Source organism: Canis aureus, chromosome 16 (assembly GCF_053574225.1).
Source record: "Canis aureus isolate CA01 chromosome 16, VMU_Caureus_v.1.0, whole genome shotgun sequence".
NCBI lineage: Eukaryota > Metazoa > Chordata > Mammalia > Carnivora > Canidae > Canis > Canis aureus.
The window spans coordinates 52,846,531-52,873,417 of record NC_135626.1 but is presented as its reverse complement, the minus strand read 5'-3'; the positions used below and the strand labels follow the sequence as shown (position 1 = coordinate 52,873,417).

The 26,887-nt window shown below is 36.1% G+C and overlaps 1 long non-coding RNA gene and 1 pseudogene across 1 annotated transcript in view; one reads left to right on the top strand and one right to left on the bottom strand.

Moving 5' to 3' along the window:
- The window catches only part of LOC144286924 (uncharacterized), a 1,061,786-nt gene that overhangs the window by 410,306 nt on the left and 624,593 nt on the right, over positions 1-26,887 (top strand). The gene's annotated exons all lie outside the window — the stretch shown is intronic.
- Positions 15,532-15,659, bottom strand: LOC144287361 (U2 spliceosomal RNA; annotated as a pseudogene).

Sequence of the window (26,887 nt, the reverse complement as noted above, 5' to 3'; positions counted from 1 at the left end):
CTAGCTCATGCTCTGTCATAAGATAATGTTCCTGTCATATGATCATCATTCATTCTAGGAAAAGCTAATATTGTTATTGTTATTTAATTGCTTTGAGGAAAATAATTGGTCTGTTGAATATTGCTCAACCCGCGCCTTATTTGAGGATTTTTAATGACACATTTCTGCATCATGGATCTGATTGCGGCTGAATTTACTGCATCCACCTGTTAAATATAATCAGTAGAGAATTTAACAATAACTTTCTTATAGTAATTAAGCCCACACAGTAATCCTGTTTTTAGCATTGTGGAAGTAGAAGAAAACGTGATACAGACTCTAGCAAATGGCCTCTTTATAAGGTATAGTTCTAATTTAAGTACTCTGTAATAGGTCACTAGTGCAGTGTGACAGTGAATTTTCCACCATAGCCCTATGCGTGTCTCCCCAACCCCATCATTTCTCCTCATCCCCTCTTACACCTGACAGTAGCCCCACCTCTTCCCCATCCTTTTTAATAAAATCCAAATTGCCCAAACAGTGGCTGTTAATTCATAGGAACAATTCTTCCTTCTGATAGGACCATCCTTGACCAACCATTCCAGAAAATTGTTCCTGGAAGGCACCACCTGCCCTACAGAAGGTTCTGGCCTCCTTTCCCAAGTTAGAACGCTCCTTTGGAGCCCTCTCAGACCTGATGTTTTGAAAGGAAGGCATATTCATGGTGCCTTTGTTGATTTTTCTCACACAGTAGCTTTCCTTTTTTTAGTATTTTTCCTTTTTTCTCACCTTAAGAAGTATTTCTCACAAATGGCAGCATATCTTTTTTTTTTTTTTTAATCACCTGTCATCATTTTGAAAGTAACCATTTGAAAGAACAATGACAAATTACAATCACTGGTAAGAAAGCAAACTATTTCAAATGTTCCATAAATTCGGGATAGGGTTCAGGACATGCTACCCCAAAATATGGCACCTTGGCATATTGAATATTTCAAGTTGAAGGTGTTTGAAAAAATGGCAGAAACAGGCAGGTTACTCTGACCTCCTTGCCTGCTTGCTTTTCTGTCCTGAAGCAGGTCATAAAACATTCATGAGAGAGGTGCCACCCTATATCCCCAGGAAAGGAGCATCCTTATCTCTGAGAACAAAGGGATCTCAAGCAGAATTTGAACAAAAGGCCTCACTGACTTTTCCCCAGTTTACTACCATTACTTCATACTCCTTAACCTGTATTTCTCTAGAACTTCCACTCATCACACCTAGCATTTAAAGTGCACAGGTCTTAATGTTTCTTTGGGGTCTTCATTTCCTTATGGAGGCTCCAGGTCACATAAAACTTAAATAAATATGTATGCTTTTAAAAAAAAATGTTAAACTGTCTTTGTCAGTTTAATTTGCACACCCAGCCAGGAAGCAACCCTAAGAAGGTTGAGGAAAATGTTTCCTCCTCTACATCAGCTTGGATTTAGAGTGTGGGAGATGCCCAGTTTAGAATGAATTTCTAGAAGCCCTTACAACAAAATCTCTCAGTTGGTTAAATGTTTCCATTAAAAGTCAAGTAACTGCTGGCACTCTTTTCAGATATTATAAAAAGGTCCAATATGGAATCAAAACAGGTAAACAGAATCATAGCTTCCCTAGGAGAGACTCAGAGATATCGTAAGTTAAAGGAACTATAAACCAGGGATCATCAAACTAAGATCTGATGCCAAATTCAGCTGGCCTCCTGTTTATTTTGCCTAGGAGTTAAGGATGGTTTTTACATTTTTAAATGGTTGAGAAAAAACATGAAAAGAAGAATTATGTTTTGTGACATGTACATATTCCATGAAATTCAAAATTTAATAACCATAAATAAAGTTGTATTGGAAACAGCCACACCCATTTGTTTGCCCATAGTCAGTCTGCTTTGGACTTGCAAGAGCAGAGCTAAGTAGTTGGGAAAAAGACCACTGGTTCTCAATACCAAACATCTTGACTACCTGGTCTTTCATAAAAAAGGTTGGCGGACTCCAATTACAGACCATTGGAATTAGATGGCCATTAGAGTCCAATTTTCAAAGCTCATTTTCATCTCTTGGTTTAGATGACATAAGAAATTGCTTATATTACAGAGTTAAGGAAATAAAAGTATCATGGGAATTATATACAGTGTAATGTTGATCATGTAAAATCACAATTACTAAATTACTTAAAAAAGAAATGTGCTGGGCAGCCTGGGTGGCTCAGCTGTTTAGTGCTGCCTTCAGCCCAGGGTGTGGTCCTGGAGACCCAGAATCTAGTCCCAAATCAGGCTCCCTGCATGCAGCCTGCTTCTCTCTCTGCCTGTGTCTCTGCCTCTGTGTGTGTGTGTGTCTCTCATGAATAAATAAATAAAAATTTTTAAAAATGGGTAGGAAATATCAGAAAGGGAGACAGAACTTGCAAGACTCCTAACTCTGGGAAACGAACTAGGGGTGGTGAAAGGGGAGGAGGGCGGGGGATGGGGGTGACTTGGTGGTGGGCACTGAGGGAGGCACTTGACGGGATGAGCACTGGGTGTTATTCTGTATGTTGGCAAATTGAACACCAATAAAAATAAATTTATTATTAAAAAATAAAAAATGCACTTTAATATTAACAGTACTTAACTTCAGATTGAAATTACACACATTCTGTCCCCTGATTTTCTCTGCTCTTTTGGGATGTCTACAAACTAGAAAATCAGAAGAAATTAATGAAAACAGTTTTAAATGGAGCTAATTTGTATGACAATCTGTTAAAGTGTTTCTACACTTTGGTTCTGGTACATTAAACAAGGGACATATTTCAGAACTATATCCTTCTAATTAAGGCTCCAAAGACCACATCTAGTTAACTTTATCTCTAAAAACCCATATAACATATTTTTCCCCAAAATAACTTTTAAATTATTAAATACATTTACTAGAAATCAGATTTTAATTCTAATATCTGTATCTTAGGAGTAAAGTAAATGTTATGTTTCTATTATTTTGCTCAACTAGGAGAAATATTGCTAATGAATTAGCTACAAATTATAAATTTTGAATAAGGAATGTAGTTGTTGGAGTTAAAGAATACATTTTAAGTTTCAAATGATTGATGTGACCGTTTAGTTATATATAGAGAAAATCCATTTATGTAAATATTAATTTTGTGGTAAAATTTTTCCACTTTCAATGTTTTGTTTTGTTTTTTGTTTTTTTTTTTTATGAAAGAGGATTTTTTTTTTATAAGCCCCTAAAGTCAAGCTTTTTGCTATAACTCAAGTACACTGAGAAGGGTATAGTTCCAGCAGATGTTTACGTATTTGGAAATGAAATACAGAGATGTACATGAAGATTGATAAAGATGTGCATATATGGGCATATATTCAAGGCCAGCTAACTCTACAGATTTATGTATGATTAATTTAAGTTAAAAGAATTGTACCTTACAGATTTGTTTTTCTGATCATGATTTGCTTTGTCAGTAATTTTGTAAATGGCTATCCAGAGAGGACATCTGTTATTGGCTAGGCTGATGTATTAGGCCATTTTGATCATTCTTCATTTACCAAGCATTTGTTTGCCTCCGTTTGCTTGTGGCAGATTGAAGCAAACAGAAACAGGCTTTCAAATCATTATAAAGCCAAGTACTTTTGCAGCGAAATACGTGATGAACAGAACTTTAGGGAGCCAAGTAAGAAACAGATGCATGTAACAAAAGCTGGTCCTTCTTCCAAAATACAATCATCACTTCTTAATTATTGTTTCTTTTTTTCTTATGTCTTCTTTATGATTTCTCTATTCCTTTTTATGAAATGGAAGAACACAGTGGTTTGAGGGTAGAAAATATGTCAAAAATGAAACAGGGATCCCTGGGTGGCACAGCGGTTTGGCGCCTGCCTTTGGCCCAGGGCGCGATCCTGGAGACCCGGGATCGAATCCCATGTCGGGCTCCCGGTGCATGGAGCCTGCTTCTCCCTCTGCCTCTCTCTCTCTCTCTCTCTCTCTCTGTGACTATCATAAATAAATAAAAAAATTTAAAAAAAAAAAAAGAAAAAAAAAAAAAAAAAAAAAAAAAAAAAAAATGAAACAAATTGTTGTATGAATGTTCACTGCAAGTAACTCAAATACATAAACTTTATGAATGAAAGAGTATTACGTTACATTAGGCCATGCACTTATGTTTTAAGGGAGATCATTAGGTTGTAAAAATAACTCATGAAAATGTTGATTTTGTTTTTCCTTCATCTTAGTAGGAAAGTCATGAAAATGCACGATACGATGATAATACCCTCTTCTGCACACCAGGTGCTCCTTTTTTCTCTGAACTTGAATTAAAACCTCAGAATTCTTAGTTGAAGTTAGCAGATGAGACGGACCAGATCCATGCTTTGGACGTGAGCTCTTCAAGGGCAAGGCCTCCTTGCGTTCATCCATCTCCCTCTAGATAGAGTTGCATTCTCAAGAACCAATACTTAGGCAGCGCTTCCTATATCCCAGACACTTCCATAAGAGTCCCCATTAATTGCCTCATGGACTCCTCTTGATAGTCATATGCCACTAGGGATGATAATTCCCATTTCACAGATGAAAACACAGACAAGGTTTGGTAAATGTGCCCAGGGCACACAGCTGTGAAGTGAGAGAATCGGAATTCTAGCGCAGCTCCAGCACCTGGGTGGCTAACCCAGCAAAGTGCAGCTTCTTTAGAATAACAATTGCTTCTTAAATGTCAGAAAGAGCTATAAATCTGTGCTTCTGAGTTGTGGAAGGAAGCACATGTGCCCAATAGATTTGCTCTTAAAAGCACCTGTTCCTGGGGCACCTGGATGGTTCATTTGGTTAAGCAACCAACTCTTGATTTTGGCTCAGATCATGATCTCAGGGTTGTGAGATTGAGCTCCTATAGGGATCCGTGCTGAGCATGGAAGCTGCTGGAGATTCTCCTTCTCCCTCTCCCTCCACGCTTCTCCCTTTCCCCTTCCCCACCTTGATCTCTCTCTGGTGCTCTCGCTCAAAAATAATAGAAAGGCACCTGTTCCTAATAGTCCTCACCCTTGTCCACCTCAACCCAACTTCCATCAAATGCCTTTCTCCCTATGACTATTCTCTGGAACCAACACCATACAATTATGCACTACATACTGTGAGTCCTAGTTTGTTAATTTTGACTGGTTATCTAACCCTTCAAAATATTTTCAGTTTAGAGGATAAATTAAATGTTATCCCAGAGGAATCAGTTACTAATAACAGGAAAGATTTGGGGAGGCCTGAAGTCCCTTTGTAGCACTGCCCCAAAATCCAGCCACCAAAAGGCCATTCATAATAAATGTGAGCTATTGCTCAAGGGAAGCATCAGAGACAAGGTACCAGGACCTCTAAGAAATTTAGGGGGTCTGAGCCATCTTTATATTTTAAGGAAATTCTGTAGGTTATAGGCCTATTTTTTATTTTAAGATGACAGAAACACAAGTGGTTACACATCTCTGCAGTGGCTTAGGCAAGTTTTCATTTTATTGTCTTCCTTTATATGTATTTTTAAACATTATTACATATAATCTCTTTTATTTTTTACAATCAAAAGAAAGAAAGTATTAAACTCACAAAAGTAATTGGAGTCTTAATCTTCCTACAACATGTTCCCAATGTTGCTGAGGGAAATGCACCGAACATTCTCTGTTCTCACTGAAGCACACCATTGTCCTGTTCTATTTAGTCTGTTTCTTTATACATATTTTATAAACATCTTTGGTATGAGACAAAACAGTAATAGTGTGAAGGTGGCCAAGCATGGAAATCGTGAGTAATTGAGAGATACGGTTTAATGGACTGCTGGATTGTTTATGACTTCAAGATAATCATTTGGAACTTAGGAGACAATTTCAGAGACAAAAATCCTTCCTTTTCTCACCAATTTTGTCATCTTGTTACCCAAATATAAAAACGAAAGTTTGAAATATTTTCTGTATATGAGCCATGTTGCATCTTTATCAGCAGTGGATACACACATATTCGACAGGGATGAACGCTGTGCAAAGCCAATGAAACCACCCAACTCCATGTTCCCTGAGAATTTATAACATAGGGAAATGTCTATGAGGTGTTAAAAATAAAAGTGGATTCATACACTACTTGGATTCGGGTTATAGTATAGACAAAACATACACATGTCAAACTGAATTTGTAAATTTACATCCCTGAGTTGTATTTAAAAAAACAGACAAATACACACGTTTTATACATATATACACATATCTATGCATACACACACACACAAGATAAACAGAAAACTTTTGAATGTGTATTAAGTGCACAAATAGTGAATTTGAAATGTACCTTAAAATTAAACAATTCTATACAAATATTTGCTCCATCAGGAAATAGAGAGTTATCACAATTTCTGGCAATATTTTTATTAGACATCAAATATAGCCCTTTAAAAAAATTTTCCTCTTTCTGTGTTTGGAGCAACAGCAGACCAGGGAATTTTCAGAATCATTTAAAGATGCCTTCTACGGAAAATATTCTGCTTTACTGATGGTGTAGCCCAATCCCTTTAGTTTGAGTTGTTACAAAATTGATCATCACTGGCAACTATGAAGTAGCTAAACATGCCTATATTTTTATCTTCTCGATGGCCAAACTTGTGTGATAGTATAGATTAGTAGACATAAGAAAGGGAAATGCATTTCCCTTTTCAGTTGAGAAAACCTCGTTTGGGTAATGGTGTGATTTTCCATCTGAGGTGGTTATGCAGCCATTAGTCAAGGAGCCCTATAGGAAAGGACGAGATGTTAAGTTTTACCTCAAGATACATTTACAAGTCCTGTTTGGCAGCATTTGCTCTGAGAACAAGCTATGCTATATATTTCAGAGAAATTGAAACCATATGTTGACACCTAAAAAATCTTGAGAAATACCACTGGAGTTTGCAAGAAAACATATAAATATAATCAAATCGTTGTAGAATATGTCTACTTGGACTAACTATAATACTTTGCTTGTTTTTCAAGGAGCTGTATTAGTGATCTTAATGCTATTAACTGTAATACACTGTGACCTAATTTAAACTGACTGATTGAGTTAATATTAAACTCTTCATCTTATATTTCCAAATTGAAATGAAAAGATTTCATAGTACCTGCTTCAATTTTAGTAATAATTATGTTTCCTTGCTGATACTTGGCATCTAGAGCTTTCCTGTCGAAAGACCAGGGTCTTGGAACAAGACTTAGGCCCAAATGAAGCCTCAATAAGAAAACACAATTTGGGTCATATTTAGGCTGGCAACTATTTGATGAACTACCAGCAGACATTCCAATTTCTCCAGTACTCTGACCAGTCACTTCTGCCCACAAAAATTGAAAACAACCCTCAGAAGGCAATGACTTCAATCTTAATTTAAAGATGGACACTTGAGATGAGTTCCTGGTCGCAATTAAATCTTCATTTAAAGCCAGATACAGGACGGTTTTCCTGGAGCCCCAGAAATATACCTATTTGGAGTGAATGTGGTGATAAAATGTTGAGTGATCTTTGCCTTTCGAAGATTCTTCATTTGAATCAAGGCATTAGTGGTATCATTGCCATGATGTGATTTTGGAACTCTATCCACATGGAAAGCATAAAAGAAAAGCATGGTTATAATTTTTTTCTGCATCAAGTTGAGTTGGGAATTCTGAGACAGAGACCTCAGGAAGGGAAAATCCCATGTCATCATCTAGTTCTTGCTGTATCTCCCAGGGATTTCCACTTGCTGCTGTCACCTATGAGTCTCCTGATCTCTATTTGCTGTGACCAGCACAGCTGAGTGCTCTTGGTCAGCTGCTCCTCTCTGTACATCTTTTTGCTGCTCTTGTTGTTAGTTTAATGGACTATTTGATATTGAATATAAGGACATTTTGTGAATTCAGTTTTTCACTTGTTTCTGCCACACACTTCTTCTTTTCTTCAAATTTTACTTCATGAGCAACACATTTCTCCTTGCAGATCAGGTCCATCTTGCCAATTTTTTGGTTTTTAATTGTATAGGGCTTTCTTTATTTTATTAAAAAAAATTTTTTTTTTTGCTCCTGGTTGGGGTAGAGTATTTATGTGGAACAAACAATGTAGTTCTAACTCAATTATTTGGAAAGGGAGAAGCCCCCACCCACCCCAACACAAACACATATCACCACCACCACCATACATGTGCACACATGTACTATGCCACACTGAACTTTGGACTAACAGTAACTACTTCTAGATATCGAGTCCCTATAGTATGTACCAAAGAATTTGCTGGGTTTCAAATATATCTTCTTTAAAACCTAATAAAAATCTATGAAGTTAATCCTTTCTTTATATATGGGGAAATGGAATCTTGGGAATTTAAATAACTTGCTCACATTCCCATAGTAAGAAGATCAGAAAGATAAATTTTTTTTAAAGACTTGATTTATTTATTTGAGAGAGAAAATTAGGGGGTGGGCAGAGAGAGAAGGAGAGTCTCAAGCAGGCCCTGCATGGAGCCTGACCTGGGCTTGATCTCATGACCCTGAGATCATGACCTGATCTGAAATTAAAGAGTCAGACACCTTACCGACTGAGCCAGCCAGGTGCCCCAGAAAGATAAATTTAAATTTAGGCTGATCTGACAATGAAGCCTGGACTTTGCATTTTGTATTGGCCACCTTTTATATCTCTTCATGATCCCAAATTGCCTTGAAACTACTGTAAACAAATAAAACCAACAAAAATGCAAAATCACTTGAGACATAAGGGTGTGTTAGTTCAGTTTATGTGTCAACCTGACTGGATCAGAGGAAGCTCAGGTATCTAAATAAAAATTATTTTTGGTTGTTCCTGTGAGGGTGCTACAAATGAGGTAGCCTTTGAGTCAGAGGACTCAGTAAAGGTAAATGCTCTCCCCATTGTGGGTGGGTGTTACCCAATCCAGTGAGGGCCTGAATAGTGTAAAAGGTAGAGGAAGGAAGAATTCATTCCTTTTTTCTTCCTGCCTGTCTTCTGGAGCAGGGACATCAGTCTTTTATACACAGACTAGGACTTACACGGTCTGCTTCTCAGGTTCTCAGGCCATTGGACTCAGACCAGAACCATACCGCTGGCTTTCCTGAATGTCCAGATTGCAGACTGCAGACAGCAAAACAGCAGACAACCAATTCCTTATCATAATAAATTTCATATATACATATCCTATTGGTTTAAGAAAGGAATAGACAAATACAGATTTTAAATGGCCTTATTGTTAGGTTTCTTTTTGAACATCTCAAATCAGTGGGCAGAATTATGAAAAATATTTTGAGTATATTTATGGATGGTTTTGGAGGGAGATGGTCTATATATAGCTTTTATTATATTCTCTAAGTGGTTCACGATAGTTATCTCTCTCTTTCCTAGTAAGGTCCTTTATTTACCAAATAGCAACATACTCACTTGTCTTATTTAAATTACTAATAATTGGGTCAGGGTTATGTTATTTCTAAGAGAATGTTCCCTGGAGTCATTTAGACATGCATTCAAAAATCAGGATCCTCTTTAACAAGTTGGACAACTTTGGGTAAGTGTTCAATATTCTGATGCTTATTTTTCTAATCTACAAGGTGGGAATAATAACAGCGCATGCCCCATAGAGTTGTAGTAGTTTTAAAATGATAAAACATAGGCAACCCTCACTACAGTGCCTGTCATAGCATAAATGAATTTAGCCTATCTTATTGAGTGTTACTCTAATTGCTATTTGTTAAGCAAAAGAACCAGGAATCATAGAAATAACCAAGGAACCATCCCAAACCTGTTGAACCTAAGTAATTCAATTTTGATGACAAAGAGTCAAAAAATAAAAGAAACAAAAACCAGGGATTGGCTTGGATAATCTAACAATAATAACTGAATGGGCTAGTCAGTAACAATTCAAAACTTTGAATCCTTGTGTTTCTATAAATATGTATATATTTCTATAAATTACATATAATTATAAATGGATACACATTTCTATAAGTGTATATGCAAGTAGCTTCAGCTATGTATCATCTATCTATTATCTCTTTCTTTGAGCTAAACTGAGGAATCTCTTTACCACTTATTCATTGTTACTACGACTTACTTTTGGGTTGAAATCTCAAACTAAATTGCTGACTTTAAAAACATGAAGGAAAATTATAGAATTGAGTGTTGATACTGGAGCTTCATTTTTTGGCTCAAATAAAGAAATGAAGGAATGAGCGGTGTAAAAATGTACTCCCTTCTTGATGCTCAGTGCTTAGTGATCCCATACTGTTCCACCCCTCCCCACCTCAGCAGATAACCTGAGCTCATGGTGCTTTCCATTCCAATGTCATACACTAGCCCATTGCCCAACTTTCCTTAAGGAAGGTAAGTAATTTAGAGTCAGACACTGAGGTAGTAATTAATATGTTCTACGATCTGTAAGCTCTAGGCTCTGTTATCATATGATTGGTTTTCTGAGTGGCAGTATCCATACTTAATAAAATGAGCTACTGTGTAGCCCGTTTGAAGAAGCTCATAAAACAGTGGGTTTAATTTGTCTGGGAAAATAGAGACTAAAATATGGTGCAGGTCCCTGATGGAAAATGTGGCTCTGTTATGCAGTGTTCCCACCAAATATCTTGGAAAATGGGCAATGTTAACATTGCTCTCTGGAGTAGCGCCAGAAAGAAACAGTGGATGTTCTCTTGTAAAAACCCTGAAAGCAGCAAGCAACCCATAAACAGTATGCAGACTGAGTCTGAAAATGGACCATTTTATGTTCCCTAATGGAAGGATAGCTTATTTGTTCATGGATTTATAGCAACAATGTGATGTCATCAAGTGATTTATGGCTAGAAGCATAGCAAGTGTCAATATACAGTGGTGGGTGGAAACATCCTATTCTCACCAAGAAGCTGATCCCCACAAGAGGTTGTCTTTGCCTTAGGGTGGGGCCAATTTAGGAAAACCCAAGTTATTAGTGTTACTGGAAATGGAATGAGGGAGGTGAAGAATTACTGGAGTCATCCATCTTAGGAAAAAATTTTGGAAATATAAATTAGTTTATTTAGAACATGAAAATGATGATTGCAAATCAGATCATCTCTCTAATTCTTAACTCAGCCAGTGACTAGTATTGGAACTTCCACAGGAAGGTGGGAAAGTTAATTACAAAATCCAGCTACATATGTAGTGAGTATTTATTTTTAATAAGAAAAAGATACAGTATGATATGATAATCAAGATTCATGTCATTATTTTATTTTAAAATTTATGTACAATAAAATTTACTCTTTTAGTATGTAGTTCTACAAAAATTTTAAAATCATGTAATTGCCATGGAAAACAGTAAATATGCCTCCATGATATAAAAAAATTCCCTGATGCTACTCTTATGTAGTCAGTCCTTCTCTACTCAACCCCTTGCAACTACTAATATCTTCTCTGTTTAGTTTTGCTTTTTATAGAAAAACTTTTAAATGCAATCAGTAATATTCAGCTTTTTAAGACTACATAATATATGCATTTGAGATTCATCCATGCCATTCCACTTGAGAAGTTCATTCTTTTTCATTACTGAGTAATATTCCATTGTGTGGATGTTCCTCAGCTTGTTGATTCATTCATGTGTTGAAAGACATTCAGGTTGTTCCCAGTTTTTGGTGATTCTGAGTAAAGCTATTAAAACCATCCATATATAGGTTTTTGAATGACCATAAATTTTCATTTCTTTTGATTAAATACTTAGAAGCAAGATTACTGAATCCGATGGTAAGTGTATGTTTAAGTTTATTAGAAGTTGCCAAAATGTTTTGCCATATAATTTTGCACCCGCACCAGCAATGCATAAGAATTCCAATTACTCTCTGTCCTCATTGCACTTGGCAACGTCAGGTGTTTGTGTTTGTTTTTGTTTCTTACCATTGTAATAGTTATGTAGTCATAGCTCTTGGTGGTTTAATTTGAACTAATCCTTGAGATTTTCTATGTAGATGGTATTAACTGTGAAAAGAGAGTTTCATTTCTTCCTTTTAAAATTTGTATTCCTTTTATTTCTTTTTCGTGTGTTATTTCATTGGCCAGGATTTCCAGTATAGTGATGAATAGGAGTAGGAAGCAAGTGCATCCTTATCTTGTACCCAATTTTAGGGAGAAAGCATCCAGGTTTTCACAACTAAGTGTAATAATAGCTTAAGCTCTTTCTCCCTGTGGATGCCCTTTTTCATGTTCAGGAAATCTTTTCCTATCCCTAGATTGCTGAGAGTTTTTATTATAAATGAATCTGTTAAGCCTTATCAAATGCTTTTTCACATCCATTAAGGTAATTACCTTTTTTTTTTTTTTTTGGTTTTACTTTTATTCTGCTGATATGATAGATGACACTGATTGATTTTTGAATGTTGAACTGGCTTTGTATTCCTAAGATAAATTTTATTTGATAGAATTATACATTTTACATATACTGAATTCAATCGGTGGTGTTTTATTGAGATTATTTCATCTATGTTCATGAGTATATTGATTTATGGTCTTTCTGCCTTTTAATGTTTTTATCTGGTTTTGCTATCAAGGTAATGTTGGCATCATAAAATATGTTGTAGAGTGTTCCCTCCTTTCTCATCTACTGAAAGATACTGCATAGTGTTTGTGTTATTTCTTAATATTTGGGAGAATTTGCTAGTGAAATCAATGGGGCCTAAAGTTTTCTTTATTGGATGATTTTAGCTATGGATTCAATTTATTTAATAGCTATAGTATTTTTTTAGGCTGATGTGAAAGAGGCAGCTGGGTAGTTTCTAAACAACAAATTTATTTTCCTTAATTCTGACTTTAGCTAGTAAGTCCAAGGTCAAGGTGTCGGCATGATGATGATCTGGTGAGAACCTCCTTCCTAGTTCACAACTGGAGCCTTCTTACTGTTTTATAAAATTTATTAATTTTTTTAAATTCAGCCTTTCTTTTTACTGATTTTTCTGTTATTTTTCTGTTTTAAAATGTGAAGAAAAAAAAAACCCACCATCTCTTCTTCATTATTTCCTTCCTTCTGCTTCTTTGGTTTTACTTTGCTCTTCTCTTTTCTATTTCTTAAGATGGTAACTTAGCTTTTTTATTTAAATTTTTTTTCCTAATGTAAATAAAGAAAAATATTCACGTATCCTCATTATAAAATTCTATTATCTCAGTAATTTTGTAAACTATTTAGCTTCTAGCCCATAAAGTGAGAGGCTGTGTTTAAATGATGCCTTATTTTTTTACTTATTTGACAGAGAGAGATGAGAGAGAGAGAGAGAGAGAGAGAGAGAGAGAAAACAAACAGGGGGAGGTAGAGGGAGAGCAAGCTCCACAGAGCACCCAGTGGGAAGCCTGACGTGGGGCTTGATTCTAGGACGTTGAGACCATGACCTGAGCTGAAGGCAGAGGCCTAAACAACTGAGCCACCCAGGTGCCCCTAGATGATGCCTTACTTAACAGATAGTTAGGAATGAGAGAATGAATGGAAAAGCCAAATTCGGGGAACTAGGAGGGGATACCAAACCAAAAAATAAAAATAAAAAAGAGGAATCACATATGCCAGGGTTACAGCAGCATCATGGCTATCTGGAATCCTATGGCCCACTACCAGGTAGAAAATATGGATTTGAAACCACTGAGCAAAAGTTGATTCTGAGACTCCTGTACAACCCAAATGACTGTGAGGAATGTAACCCCTATGAAATGGAAACAGGCAAAAGTTAATCCACTAGCACACGTTGGGACAGGAAATTTGCTGTCTGTCTGGACTGGTAAGGGAAAAATTCTCCCATGAGAAATTAAAATTATACCTGTTAATAAAATAGTTTATTTTAAAAATATAGTCTATTAATAAAAAATAAGTATTATCAATATCATATATCATTAGGGAATCGTAAATTAAAATAAAAATGAGATACCACTACTACATACCTATTAGAATAGCTAAAATCTAAAAAACTAACAGCATCCAATGCTGCAGATAATGCAGAGCAACAGCAATGCCCATTCTCTCTGGAGAGAATGAAAATAGTGAGGACACTTTGGAAGACAGTTTGGTGGCATCTTGTAAAACCAAACATATTCACTCTATGATGCAGCATCACACTCCTTGGTATTTACCGAAATGAGTTGAAAACTCATGTCCACACAAAAGGCTGCATACAAATATTTATTTGTAATTGTCCTAAACTGGAAGCAACCCAGTAGGTGAATGGATAAACAAACTGGCACAGCTAGCTATACAGCAGAGCATTCATTATCAAAACAAAAACAAAAACAAAAAAACAAAACAAAACAAAAAAACGATTGAGCTACAGAAACACATGGAGGAAGCTTAAATGCATATTGCTAAGTGAAAGAAGCCACTTTGGGTAGGCTACATAATAGAGGATTCCAAATACATGACAATTTGGAAAGGGCAAAATGATGGGAAACAGTGAGAAGATCAGTGGTTGCAAGGGATTCCGGGGAAGGGAGGAAAGGAATGAATAAGTGAAGCACAGGTAAACCCATTCTGTATGAAAATGTAATGGCGCATACCTATCATTATGCATCTGTCAAAATCCATAGAACTCTACAAAACAAAGAGTGAAACTTGATGCAGACTATGGATTATAGTAAATGACACTGTACCAATATTGGTTCATTAACTGTAATAAAACTGTTACACTGGTGCAAAATTTTAAAAATAAAACTGTATAATAAGGCTGGAGGTGTGTTATATATGGGACTCTACATACAATCTACTCAATTATTCTATGAATCTAAAACTGAACTAAAAATAAAGTATATTAATTATTTTTAAACTTAAGAGTAGGCAATTAAGAATAAAATGAGCACATTCAAAAGAATTAAGGGAGTAAAATGGGCTTACATAGATAAAAGTTAAGAAAAGAATAAAAGAGAGGCAAAAAAAAAGTATGGTAAATAGAGAATGCACAATATGATGGTTTAAAGATCTGCAAGTATATCAGCAAGTACATTACCTGCCAACAAAATACAGTCTTCTGTGAAAGAACTAATTTTAAAACTGGAAAAATAAAATGACCTAGTGCTTTGAGAGATTTTTTAAAAAATATCCTGTTATTGGAAGATAGAAAATAAAGATATGGAGAAAAATATAACTGGAAATAGCAAGCAAATGAAAGCTGATACATCATTATCAATATTGGAAAGTAGATTTTTGGGTAAAAGGAGAGTCATGACTTAATGATGAAGGAGCCATTTACTAGGAACACAAAACAAAATTAAATCTATATGTATCTAAAAATACAGGCCCAAATATATAAAGCAATCATTGATAACAGGTCAAAGAGAAATTTAATTTGCAATAATGCATGCCTTTCTGTAAGAGTAATTCAATAAATCAGGCAAATGTAGATGATAGGGTCATTAGTGGCTCAGTCAGTTAAGCGTCTGCATTGCCTCAGCTCATGATCTTGGGATGCTGGGATGGAGCCCGCATTGGGCTCTCTGCTCAATGGCATGTGGGCTTCTCCTTCTCTCTCTGCTTCTCCCCGGTCCCCTCCCCCTACCACCTGCTCATGTGCTCTCTCACTCAAATCTCTCTCTCTCAAATAAATAAATAAAATCTTAAAATAAAAAGTAGATGATAGAGTTCAACATTATAAATGATTGGTTTGGTTGCCTGTACTACACTTGATCTCAGCCAAAAGGCCGAGAAGTGATTGCTTTAATTGCTTATAGAAAGAACAGAATGCATTTATAAAATACAAATTCTTCTCAAGAACACATGGAACGTTGATACAAATTGACTATATACTATGTTGTAAATATCTGCATGTCAGTTTCCGTTAGATCAACTTTTTAATAAAAAAGTCCATACAATAGAAAGAGATTGATAGATTTAAAAATAGATTTTAGAAACTACAAGACATGTTTTTAAGCAATTCATAGTTCAAATATGAAATTATATTAATTACATTATATAAAGTTTAAGAAATTAACAAGTATTGGTTAAGTTATTGGTGAGAAATTCTCCCACCACTGATTGGGATGTAAACTGTCAGAGCACTTTGTGTAATGAATAGGCAATATATAAAAAAGATGAAGGTACACATACCCTCTAAGCCAACAAAACCACATTTAAGTTCATACATAGATAAAGTGTCATTCATGTGTAAAAGAACACACATAAAGATAGTTCTGAAGCATTGTTTCTAATAGCAAAAAATACAAAACAATGAAATGTAGTTTATTAATTAATGGATACATAAATAATCATGTACTTATAAAATGGAAAAGCATCAATTGTCAATATTAATGAATTCCCTTGATCAAGTTTACTTTTTTAGATCTTACAAGCCAAGCTATCAGTTGAGGGTATTATATAGGTACTTATGTAGTTCCAGAAAAAATTTCCATGTGGGTGGTTTTTTTTTTTTTTAATTCAAAATATAGTAGTAAAAATTAGGTACTACTTTATTTTATTTTGTAATACAAGTCTACTAATGAGAAAAATAGGACTCCCTTTATGGGGTAAAATTTCATCTAATTGAGGTTCAAAGTTAATGTTTCATATCATCAAATTGATTGCAAATGTTCATTTGAAAAAAAAAAAACTTTTTCAGTTTGAAGGCTGCACAAAAACAGGTGGTGGATCAGATTTTGGCCCCTGGGCCATTGTTTGCCAACCTCTGAACTGGATCAATGTATCAGCATAACAGTGAGTGTAAACACATCTTGGTACCACTTATGCAAGCTATTTTTTTAAAAAACCAGAACACTGTTATTATTTATGGACATATATAAGTAGTCTAAGTACAAAAAAGCATGAACAGGAGGGTATATACCAATGGTAGGACAGGGTCGGAATGCAATATTTCAGGTTAAACTAATGAATCCAACATTTCAATACTTAGAATGCCTTTCTGGGCTCCAGATGTACACTCCAAAAACTGCCTGCTGGATAGACCAACCGGGGTTGGCCACAGGAATTTGGAATTGGATGTATCCAAAAATAAATGAATCATTTCCCTCTCCCCCACCTCTTCCAGGGCTTCCTGACAAATTATTCTCTTACTGACCCTTTAGGGTTTATCTCAATAAATACCACCACCATCTCTCAGGCTTCTTCAATCTGTCCTTTCCTCCCCAAATGTTACTATTATTTCTCAAACTCAGGTCCTTATCATCATCCTCTCTCTGTGTGTCTCTTTCCATCTCTTTCTCTCCTCTCTTGCTATTACAGTAAAAGCCTCATAACTTTTCTCCACGAGAGAAAGTTTTTTGAAACTTAGATGGAATGGACCCTTTTGTTCCATTTCTTCAAATTCTCTGATGCCTCACCATTCTGGATAAGAAAAAAATTAAAGTCTTTAACAGGTCTTTAGACTCTCTGAATTGATTTTCTTAACTTTTCAATGTTAACATCTTAACCTTTAAATCTTCTAATGCTTAACTTTAACCATTCCACCGCCCCACCTACCGCATACACACAACTTTCCACAATTATGGTCTCTAAACTCCTATGATGACACTGAGAGCTCGGATGCAATGGGAAGTTAATCAAGGAATAAGGAATGTGTTTTGTTTTGTAGAACCAGCAGTTCAAGCCAAGGAGAAGCCCAACTGGGTGTCTCACCTGGGAGCCCCTTATGTGAGCCAGTTTGAGCCAGATGGGAGCTGAGGGTCTACTCTGAAGCCCCCTTGAGCTGACCCAAAGTTACTTTTAGGTGATTATAATACTAAGAGCCCCTCCTACGGGTGGGGTTTTCTGCCATTTTTTTTTAACATACCATGTATGCACAACATGTTGACATGCTAAGTACGCGCAATCGAACCAACAAGTGCATCTGCAAGCTCCCTGCTCCCACCTCCTGAAGCACTCCCGATGCCCTGAATAAAAGTTTCCTGTACTAACCCAATGAGGAGATGGTGTTTTGAAAGCTCTTTGTCTCCTTACTTGCAACAAGTGATAAAAAGTTACTTGCTTTCAATACTTCCATGTGTTGCCTTCAATTTGATGCACCCCAAGGGGTAAACCCTTTGAGTTTGGTTATAAAACCCCTACCAATATTAATTACATTTTAGAATTATTCCCTAATATATTTTTATTTATTTCAAATACAAGCATCTTTGTACATTTATTGACAAAGACAATATTAAATACATTCAAAATCAGTTTTTAAGATGTAAGAGAATATAAATCTTTTAGTATTAACAGCATACATAAACATCTTTTGTGGTTCTCACTAATATACTAATACTAGCTATACTACAGATAATGTATTTAATAAGAGCAAGGCAATGGTGTCTACGGCCACTTTTGACCCCTTCTTTGTTTTTGTGGATAAATGCTCTGCTTCATTCTTGCTAATAAGAAGGGGATTGATTCAGTGCTTCTGTGGAAGGGCAGCTTCTTCAATTTCCATCCTCTTCTCTCCTAAATCAAGACATAGTTCCAACAATTGTTTCTGTTCTTTCTTTCTTTTAAAAAATATTTATTTATTTTAGAGTGAGAAAGTGAGAGAACACGTGCCCATGCATGTGAGAGCTCGTGGGGAGGGGCATCCTTTTGTAAAAGACATTTACATTTCTAAGGGAAGTCCCATTTGTAAGAATGTCTCTCTCTGTACCTGGAAGAGAAGAATGACTAAATCTCTAGAAACTTATCAATGGAGAAGACAAAGAATTAAGTTTACAAACATCTTTAATATTGTTCACCATGCTTTTCCTGATAACCTCCTATATTCCATCCTCCTCCCAACCACCCCCCTCTTACCTTTTGTCTTTAGCTGGAGATGATATTGAAGATAGTGGCTTAGACCACTTTTTGGAAATTACTCAGTTTTTCTGGGTATCTTCCTCGTATATACAAGAGATTTACATGCTATTAAACTTCTGTTGGTTTTTCTCTTGTTAGTCCATCTTTTATTACAAAAGGTCTTAGCCAAAAACCTAGAAGGGTAAAAGGAGACTTACTTTTCCTCTTCTACATCTCACTTTATAGCAAATTTCTTCCAAATGTTTCCTATGACTCCTCTTTCACCTAGAGCACTGCCCCACTGACATAGCTCTTTCCAAGGTCACCAATGACCTTCACAGATGTAAATCCATCCACTAATTCTTCATCTCGTGATATGTGGCCATCCAACAGACTCTGACAAGGGTGGCCATTCCCTCCTCCTTGACATACTATCTTCACTTGACCCTTGGGAAGCACTCTTTCTCTTCCTTCCAAGCTTACCTTCTGACCCTATGTTTACTTTGCTATTTCATTCTGTTCTCTCAAGACTTCTAAATGGCAGAGTATACCATCCATCACCCAGTCAGACGTAGTATGCATGTAGTTGATCTCATGCACATTCATGGCTTTCTATCCAACTGCTGATGACTTACAAATTTCCATCTCAAGCCTGATCCTCTCAACTGCACTCCAGATAGTTCTAGAAACACTGACTTGATACCCCTACCTCTATGTCTGTTAAGCATCTCAGATTTAGAAGGTCCCAGCCCAACTCCATGTTTCTCTCCTTCATGGCTTCTCCCGCATTTGTCACCATAGTTGTAAAGGACAACTGTAACTCTCCCTTTGTTCAGGCTTAAAGCCATGGAGACAACCAGTCTTCTTTTTTATTTCACAAATCATACCCTATTCATCAATAAATCTTTTTGACTCTACCTTCAAAACATCCTATTTCTGAAATCTGAGCAAGCCACTGACCATCACTGCTGCCACTCTGGTCCTTGCCATCATCACCCTCCCAACATTGTAATATTGAAGTACCCTTCTAGAGATTGTCCCAATTGTCCCCACAGAGTCTGTTGGTCACACAATACTTAGAGTCTTCTACTGTCACAAGGTAAATCGAACTATGCCTCTCTTTTGCTCAAAATACTCCTTGCAGATCCTTGAACGTATCAAGAACATTCCATGCCCTGCCTTTTGTTTGGGATGCTCTTCCTCATAGTATTTGCATGGGTAGCTCCTTCATTTCCTTCATGTTTCTGCTTCTTGGGCCTCTACTGACAGTATATCCTTCTCCACCCACAACATTCCTCACTCCCCTTACTCTGCAAATCATCACCATCTAACCAATGTAAGCACTTGTATGTATAGATTTTTTTTAAGCTATCTATTTGTTTACCGTTTATCTACCACCACGAGAATATAACCTCTCTTGATTGAGGGACTAACTTATTTTGTTGACTGTTATGTTCTCAGAACCTAGAATGACAGACCAGTTGATAGAAAGAGTCTGGCAGATTAAAAAGTGAATGAAGAGTAAATGAATACATGACTGAATAGATTGGTTCTGATTAGCTTCTTATTGTTTTTGACTTGTAGTTTGTCTGTGATGGCTGATTTTATGTGTCAACTTGCTTGAACTGTGGTGTCCAGATGTTCAGTCAAACACCATTCTAGATGTTACCGTGAAGGTTCTTTTTTTCCTTTTTTTTTTTTTTTTGATGTGGTTACTGTTTAAATCAGTCGACTTTGAGTAATGCAAATTACCCTCCATAATGTGGGTAGACATCATCCAATCGGTTGAAGATGTTAAGACAAAAGCCTGAGGTAACCCAAGGAAAAGGAAGAAAGAATACTGCCTCTAGGTTTCCCTTAAGCTCTATGGTTGCAGCATCAACTTTTTTAGGGCTCTCCACCCTACGGATTTCAGACTTGCTAGCCTCCACAGTCATGAGAGCCAATTCCTTAAAACCTCTTTTTTTCTCTTTTTTTTATTTATTTATTTTAGAGAGAGCATACACAAGCATGAGAGGGGAGAGGAGTGGAAGGAGACGTGGACTCCCTGCTGAGCAGAACTCTGGGATCATGACCTAGGCCAAGGACAGACACTTAACCAACTGAACCACCCAAGCATCCCAAAACCTCTTTCTTTGTGTCTACACACATATGTATGTATACACACACATATACACACACTCATACACACACATCCTATTGGTTTTATTTCTCTGGAAAACACTGATTAATACAATGCCTGATGGAAACCTTTTTCTCAGAGTAAAAGCAGACACAGCTCTATGATTTTTCTTTTGTTGATTCCTACTTTCATTAGCAAACATAATTGTATTAAGGTGATAGCAATTGGTCTTAAGTTGTATGTTCTAGTCACTGTTCTAAGATATTTATATCTATTAACTCATTTAATGCCTTCTATAGTCAGTGAAGAATATGCCATTATCCGAGTTTGAATAAGGAAACAGATGCTCAGAGATGTGAACTGTTCAAGTGTTCAAGTCACACAGTTAATGGGTGGCAAAAGTAGAGGAGGGATTCACAGAAAGACTTCTTTGTAGAAACCATCTAGGCCATGTATCCATTTCAGGAGTGTTGGATTAGTTAAAAGCAGACATTATAGTCTGTCCATCTACTTAAATATTATTTAAATTGCATATTTTCACAGTGCCTTGCTATTATAGGAAAGAAAGAGCATCTGCTACATGCTCATGCCAATCCATACATTGTAAGTGACACATGACATGGGAGACACTCATATACAGCTGTATATTAAATATTAGCAAACATTTGTAGATAAAAGGTAGGCAGGAATACAAGTTCTGTTTTGCTCCTGTTCTCAGTGAATTGTGCTGCTCAGCACTGTGCCCCACTTGGAAGATTCCTGCTGTGACCTTGGGGTTCTCTGTCTTCTTAATGGTGCACAGGGGTTTGAAAGAGCAAAATGTGAAAATTAAAATTCTGCACATGAGGATTCAGTTTCACAGACCAATTCTAAACAGTTAACAAAACATGCAACAGTTTCATGGCATAGAGAAACACTCATGTGGCTTTTTCCTGAATAAATAGTTGCCACAGAGTTCCTGAATACCTACCCCCGACCCTAGCAGGCACAGTCTACTAGGAAAGGAAGATTTCTAGATGTTGCAACACTTACTTATTTTTTTTCCATACTCCTCTTCCAAAAATACCTAATTTTGCAATCAGAATTAGATTTGAGACTGGGAATGTGTTACTTTCTTCTAAAGCTTTTTAGTTTATTGTGAGTCAATAATTGTCACACTGGTTTTTGTTGTTGTTGTTGTTGTTGTTTTTTTACTATGTACTTCATCCCCCATAATAAAATAAAATAGTAAAATGAAATGAAATAAAACAAAAAGTAAAATAAAACAAAAATGAGATTGTCTTGGGAACATTTAAATAAACTTTTCAAAATTTTAAGTAAATATTAATAATTTTTTTAAATTACTTTGCAGATCATTTTAAAGACTACTCCCAAATACAAATGATAAATATACAAATCTATAACATATATATACCAGCATAGCTTTTGGTAGTTTTACCATTGTATTAGTGACAGTTTTGATATTTTTGATATTTAAATGCTTAACCTAAACTAACTAGACACTAATAACTCCCCCCACCCCAAGCATTATGTATAAATACATTAATGGCTCTTAAAACTTAAAATAGTAATAGAAATGTATTGTCTTCTTCACAGAGCCAAATACTCAAAGAAAATATGGACAAGAGGACAACAGCCAAATATATTGCCAATGCTAAAACATTAAAATTAAAGCAGTCATATTTTTCTTTCTTACAACCACAACTCTGTTTGACACCTATTACCGTGACCATTTTTTAAAACTGCGTGACTGGACTGGGCTCACATTTCTCACACCTTTATCTACTTCGTGGCAGGTGTGAAGGAAAGAGTAGAAGACAAGTGTGTGGCTAAAACCAAACTCAATTTTGACTGTCAATTTTGAGAAGGGAAAACAGTGTAAAAATGAAGCTGATTCATTACATTGAAACCACCTTTTCCCTTCCAATTAAAAGCATCTCCTACCTTCACCCTCTTTCAAGAGTTACCTGCTATATTGCATGGATATAGAATGCAGTTCCTCAGAGTAACACAACTGCCCTGGTCCACTTGTGAGTTTTTAAAAATAAATACAGTATAGTACTATAAATGTATTTTCTCTTCCTTATGATTTTTTTTTAAAGAGAGGGAGAGGATGGGAGGGGCAGAAGGAGAGGGAGAGAGAGAATCTTAAGCAGGCTCCACACTCAGCACAGAGTCATGATCTGAGCCAAAAGGCTCGATCTCACAACCCTAAGATGTGCCAAAATCAAGAGTTGGATGCTTAACTGACTGAGCCACCCAGGTGCCCATTCCTTATGATTTTCTAAATATCACCCTCTAGCTTACTTCATGTAAGAATACAGTATGTCATGCATATAACATACAAAATATATGTTAATCGATTGTTTATGTTATTAGTAAGGCTTCCAGTCAACAGTAGGCAATTAGTAGTTAAGTTCTGGAGGACTCAAAAATTATACATGGGTTTTCTTTTTCTTTTTTTTTTTAATGCACGGATTTTCAACTGTGCAGGGTGGGGAGAGGGTGTCAACATCTCTAACCCCTGCTTAGTTTAAGGGTCAATTGTATTCTCACTTTGTTTTCAGATTTCACAGAATCAGTGAAAGTACATATAAAAGCATGACCCATATGAAATTGTGTGTTTAAGTGGCATAAAGAGATAAACCTTTTCTTTCTTCAGCAATTCTATATATTATATTTAAGTTACAAAGACACTAAATGCTGAAAAAAATTCCTAAAAGCCAATATTACATAAATAACAACCATAAAATACATTTTTAAAATGTCTGGGTTTAATATAAGATATATATTACTGGAAGCTTACAGTGTGGGATTTCTCACCTCTTGAAATTTGCTCTAAAATTTACTGATTTCCTTACGAGCCAGGTCTTAAAATGATTTAATGACTTCTTTTATGTCCAAGAATCACATACATCATTCTTGAGTTATCACAAATCAGTGCATTTCTATTATAAAGAGGCTTTAGGACACATCATATTTGAGGTAGAAAGCGTCCCTAAATGATACCAAAAGGACAGGAGCAAAATTAACCAGTCATATGTGGTTTAAATGGTAAACCAGTCAAATAAATATATGAATATTTTTAAACTTTAATATACTCACAAACATTTGAAATTACTAAGTTATTTAAAAGTTTGGTATGTTGACACAATCAATGCCTTAAATAATTGCATACCCATTATGCATTTCAATTATTTTCCCGCCAGTACCAAAAGAAGGTACATATGCATGCCTCATTCTATCTTCATGGAAATGCAGGGCTCATGAACAAGCTCTGGAAGATCTGAAGGATGAGGATAGTGAAAGAAAGGATTAAAATCAGACTCGTGGGGAATTAATAGGGCCATGATTTTCTGGACAGGAGAAAGAGACAGTTATTTAAAGGTTTATTCAAAGAGGAAAAATAAACTATTTTGTTGTTATTTACAACTTTAAAAATAAATAATATACCTATGTCATCACTATGTTAATGCTAAGCTTATTACTAGGACAAATTGTGTGTATATTTATCTGTGTGTGTGTGCATGTGTATAAAGAAATTAGTCTTTCATCTCTCAAGCATATAATATGCCTTGAAATCATGGATATGGACTAATTTATCACTGAAACTTTTCCTTCTCCCCTTGGTCCAGAGAAGGTGTGACGTGGAAGTTTCTGGAAAATTTCTTTTGACAGAAGCCTGAGTATAACATATTCAAATTCAGTGCTGGGGTGGCAATGTGGATCGAAATGCCCCTCACGGTATAGTTCTGGTGTTGGAATTAAGAGAGTCAACACTCTCACTCAGAACCAAGAATAAGTGAAAATTACATAAAATTGCCATGTTCTATATTGTAAGGTAGTGTAAAAGCATCTGAAACCTTGTAAAACTCTTACATTTTCCCCCCAATGCAGCAGGAGTTTACTTGTGGAAATAGACCTTGGATATGTTCTAATACATTTTGAAACTGCAAATCTGTGTGAATAATAGAAACCACAGCATGCCTGATCCAGGTGCTACAGAAATGCTAGTGCTTAGTCGTCCTATCAGGGAAAACAATAGCTTGGCCTTTTAATTATCTTATAACTTTTACTTTGATTTCTTGAGAAATAGGTGATATGGAAGGCAGCTAGCGAATGACTCAGTTGTCCCTTAATTCAGCTGGGCCAAGGGAAATGCCAAAGATGACATGATGAAAAGTAGCCGTTCGGTAGTTCCCAAAGTGCATTTTGCTTTCCATCAGTTGGCTGATACCAAGTGAGTGATAATAAGACGTCTTTAGAGGAACATAAATGTCAGTTCTGTGCCTGCTTGTAACCTGAGGAAATGGATGAAAAGGTAGCACACACATCCACACAATTTAAACTTGGTAAAGGAGCTTTGGACGGACTCCCTTGGTTTGTGGTTTCAGGATTCAGGGTACCCGACCACTGAATGTTTCTTTGTGGGTGTTCAGGCAAGCAGAGGCTTATCTGTAGACTCACATCCCCACCCTGTGGCTCTGCTGGACCCATGATGCTGGGTTAGAAATAGTCTCTTACCAGTGAATTGAGCCCTATTTCAACACATGTCCCTTAGAGCAGCATGTTCGATTGCTACCAGGAAAGGGGCTTTCTTACTGAACTTAAATTCTGTAATGAAAAATCCTATTTCTTTTGAAACCTAGTAATTCACCTAAATTATTCTTGAAGCCATCCTGGATATGTAAAAATAAGTAGTCCTACCCTAAGAAGCAAAGCCTCACTAATGTGTGCATTCAACCGTAAGAATTTGTCCAAATGAGAAATAATTCAGATTTAATTTTGTAATATTAACTTTTGCCTTTTCACTGAAGGGAACTGTTGACGTGATAAAGATAGAAAGTGCAGCAAGTACCAAAGATACAGTAAAATAAGGGAGTGAAAGGAGAAAAATATGATTCATAGAATATGATTTTAAACCTCAAACTCAAGTTTAGTTATTAATTTCAAATCTACCCTTAATATCATTCATTTATTCCAAACAGTGATAGCTGAACCTGTGACTAATGTTTTAATCAGAGTTCAAATTAATAATATTTTAGATTGATGTTTCCTATTTCTTTTCATTTTGAGGGGGGTCTTTTTAGAGGCTAACAAATTGCAGTGTGATTAAATTTTCAGAGCTCACTGATATAATGCATCCCTGTAAGTGTCATTTCGTTAGTCTAGTGAACCCATTTGTATTCCTTCATTGTTTATCATAGGACCTAGGAATGAATGCCTCCTCTGTTATCCTGACTTAGATATGGAAGGAAAGAGCTTTACAGTATATTTTCTGATGAAGACTTATACCCCTAAAATGATGTCCTATTCCACAAACCTCCTACAGCTCCCCACCACCAGTCACTAAGATCCTTGTCTGATGACAATCAGAACAAGGTGAAATTAGTGAAAACTGATACAGAGAGGAAGTTGATATGTTCAACAAGTATTGGGCATTAAGGAGGGCTTGTGATGTGATGAGCGCTGGGTGTTAAATGCAACTGATAAGGTATTGAACACTACACCTGAAACTAATGATGTACTATATGTTGGCTAATTGAGTTTAAACAAAAAATTAAAAAATAAAATAAAATCAGTTTTTGTAAGTAGAAAAAAAAATCTGTTATACCCTGCACCATGGTAGCCACCTTCTTTTATTTTTCAAATTGTATTTCAAATTCTTATGAATATAAGCAAAATATAAGTCCTCAACAAGCACCAAAACATATAGTATTTGAATTCTGATCCCTTTATTTTCCTTCTCCTTTTTTCTGTTACCTCTTGGCCATTTCACAGCTCATTAGCACTATTGACTGAGCCTTAACCAGAGGGGAGGGCAAGAGAAGGAAACTCAACCAGGCTATTTCTGCTCCTTCTATTGTAGCCTTAGGAGGAAAAAGTGGACAGTAGGTTGCTGTACCAAAGTGACAAGAAGGTTTCAGAGCCTATAAAGAAAGAGGTAGCCTATCTTTAGATTCCTTCCTACAAATATGTCTTCCAGATTAGGGGTTCCTGGGTGGCTGAGTTGGTTAGGCATCTGACTTTTAAATGTCATGATCTCAGGGTCCTGGGGTGAGCCCATGT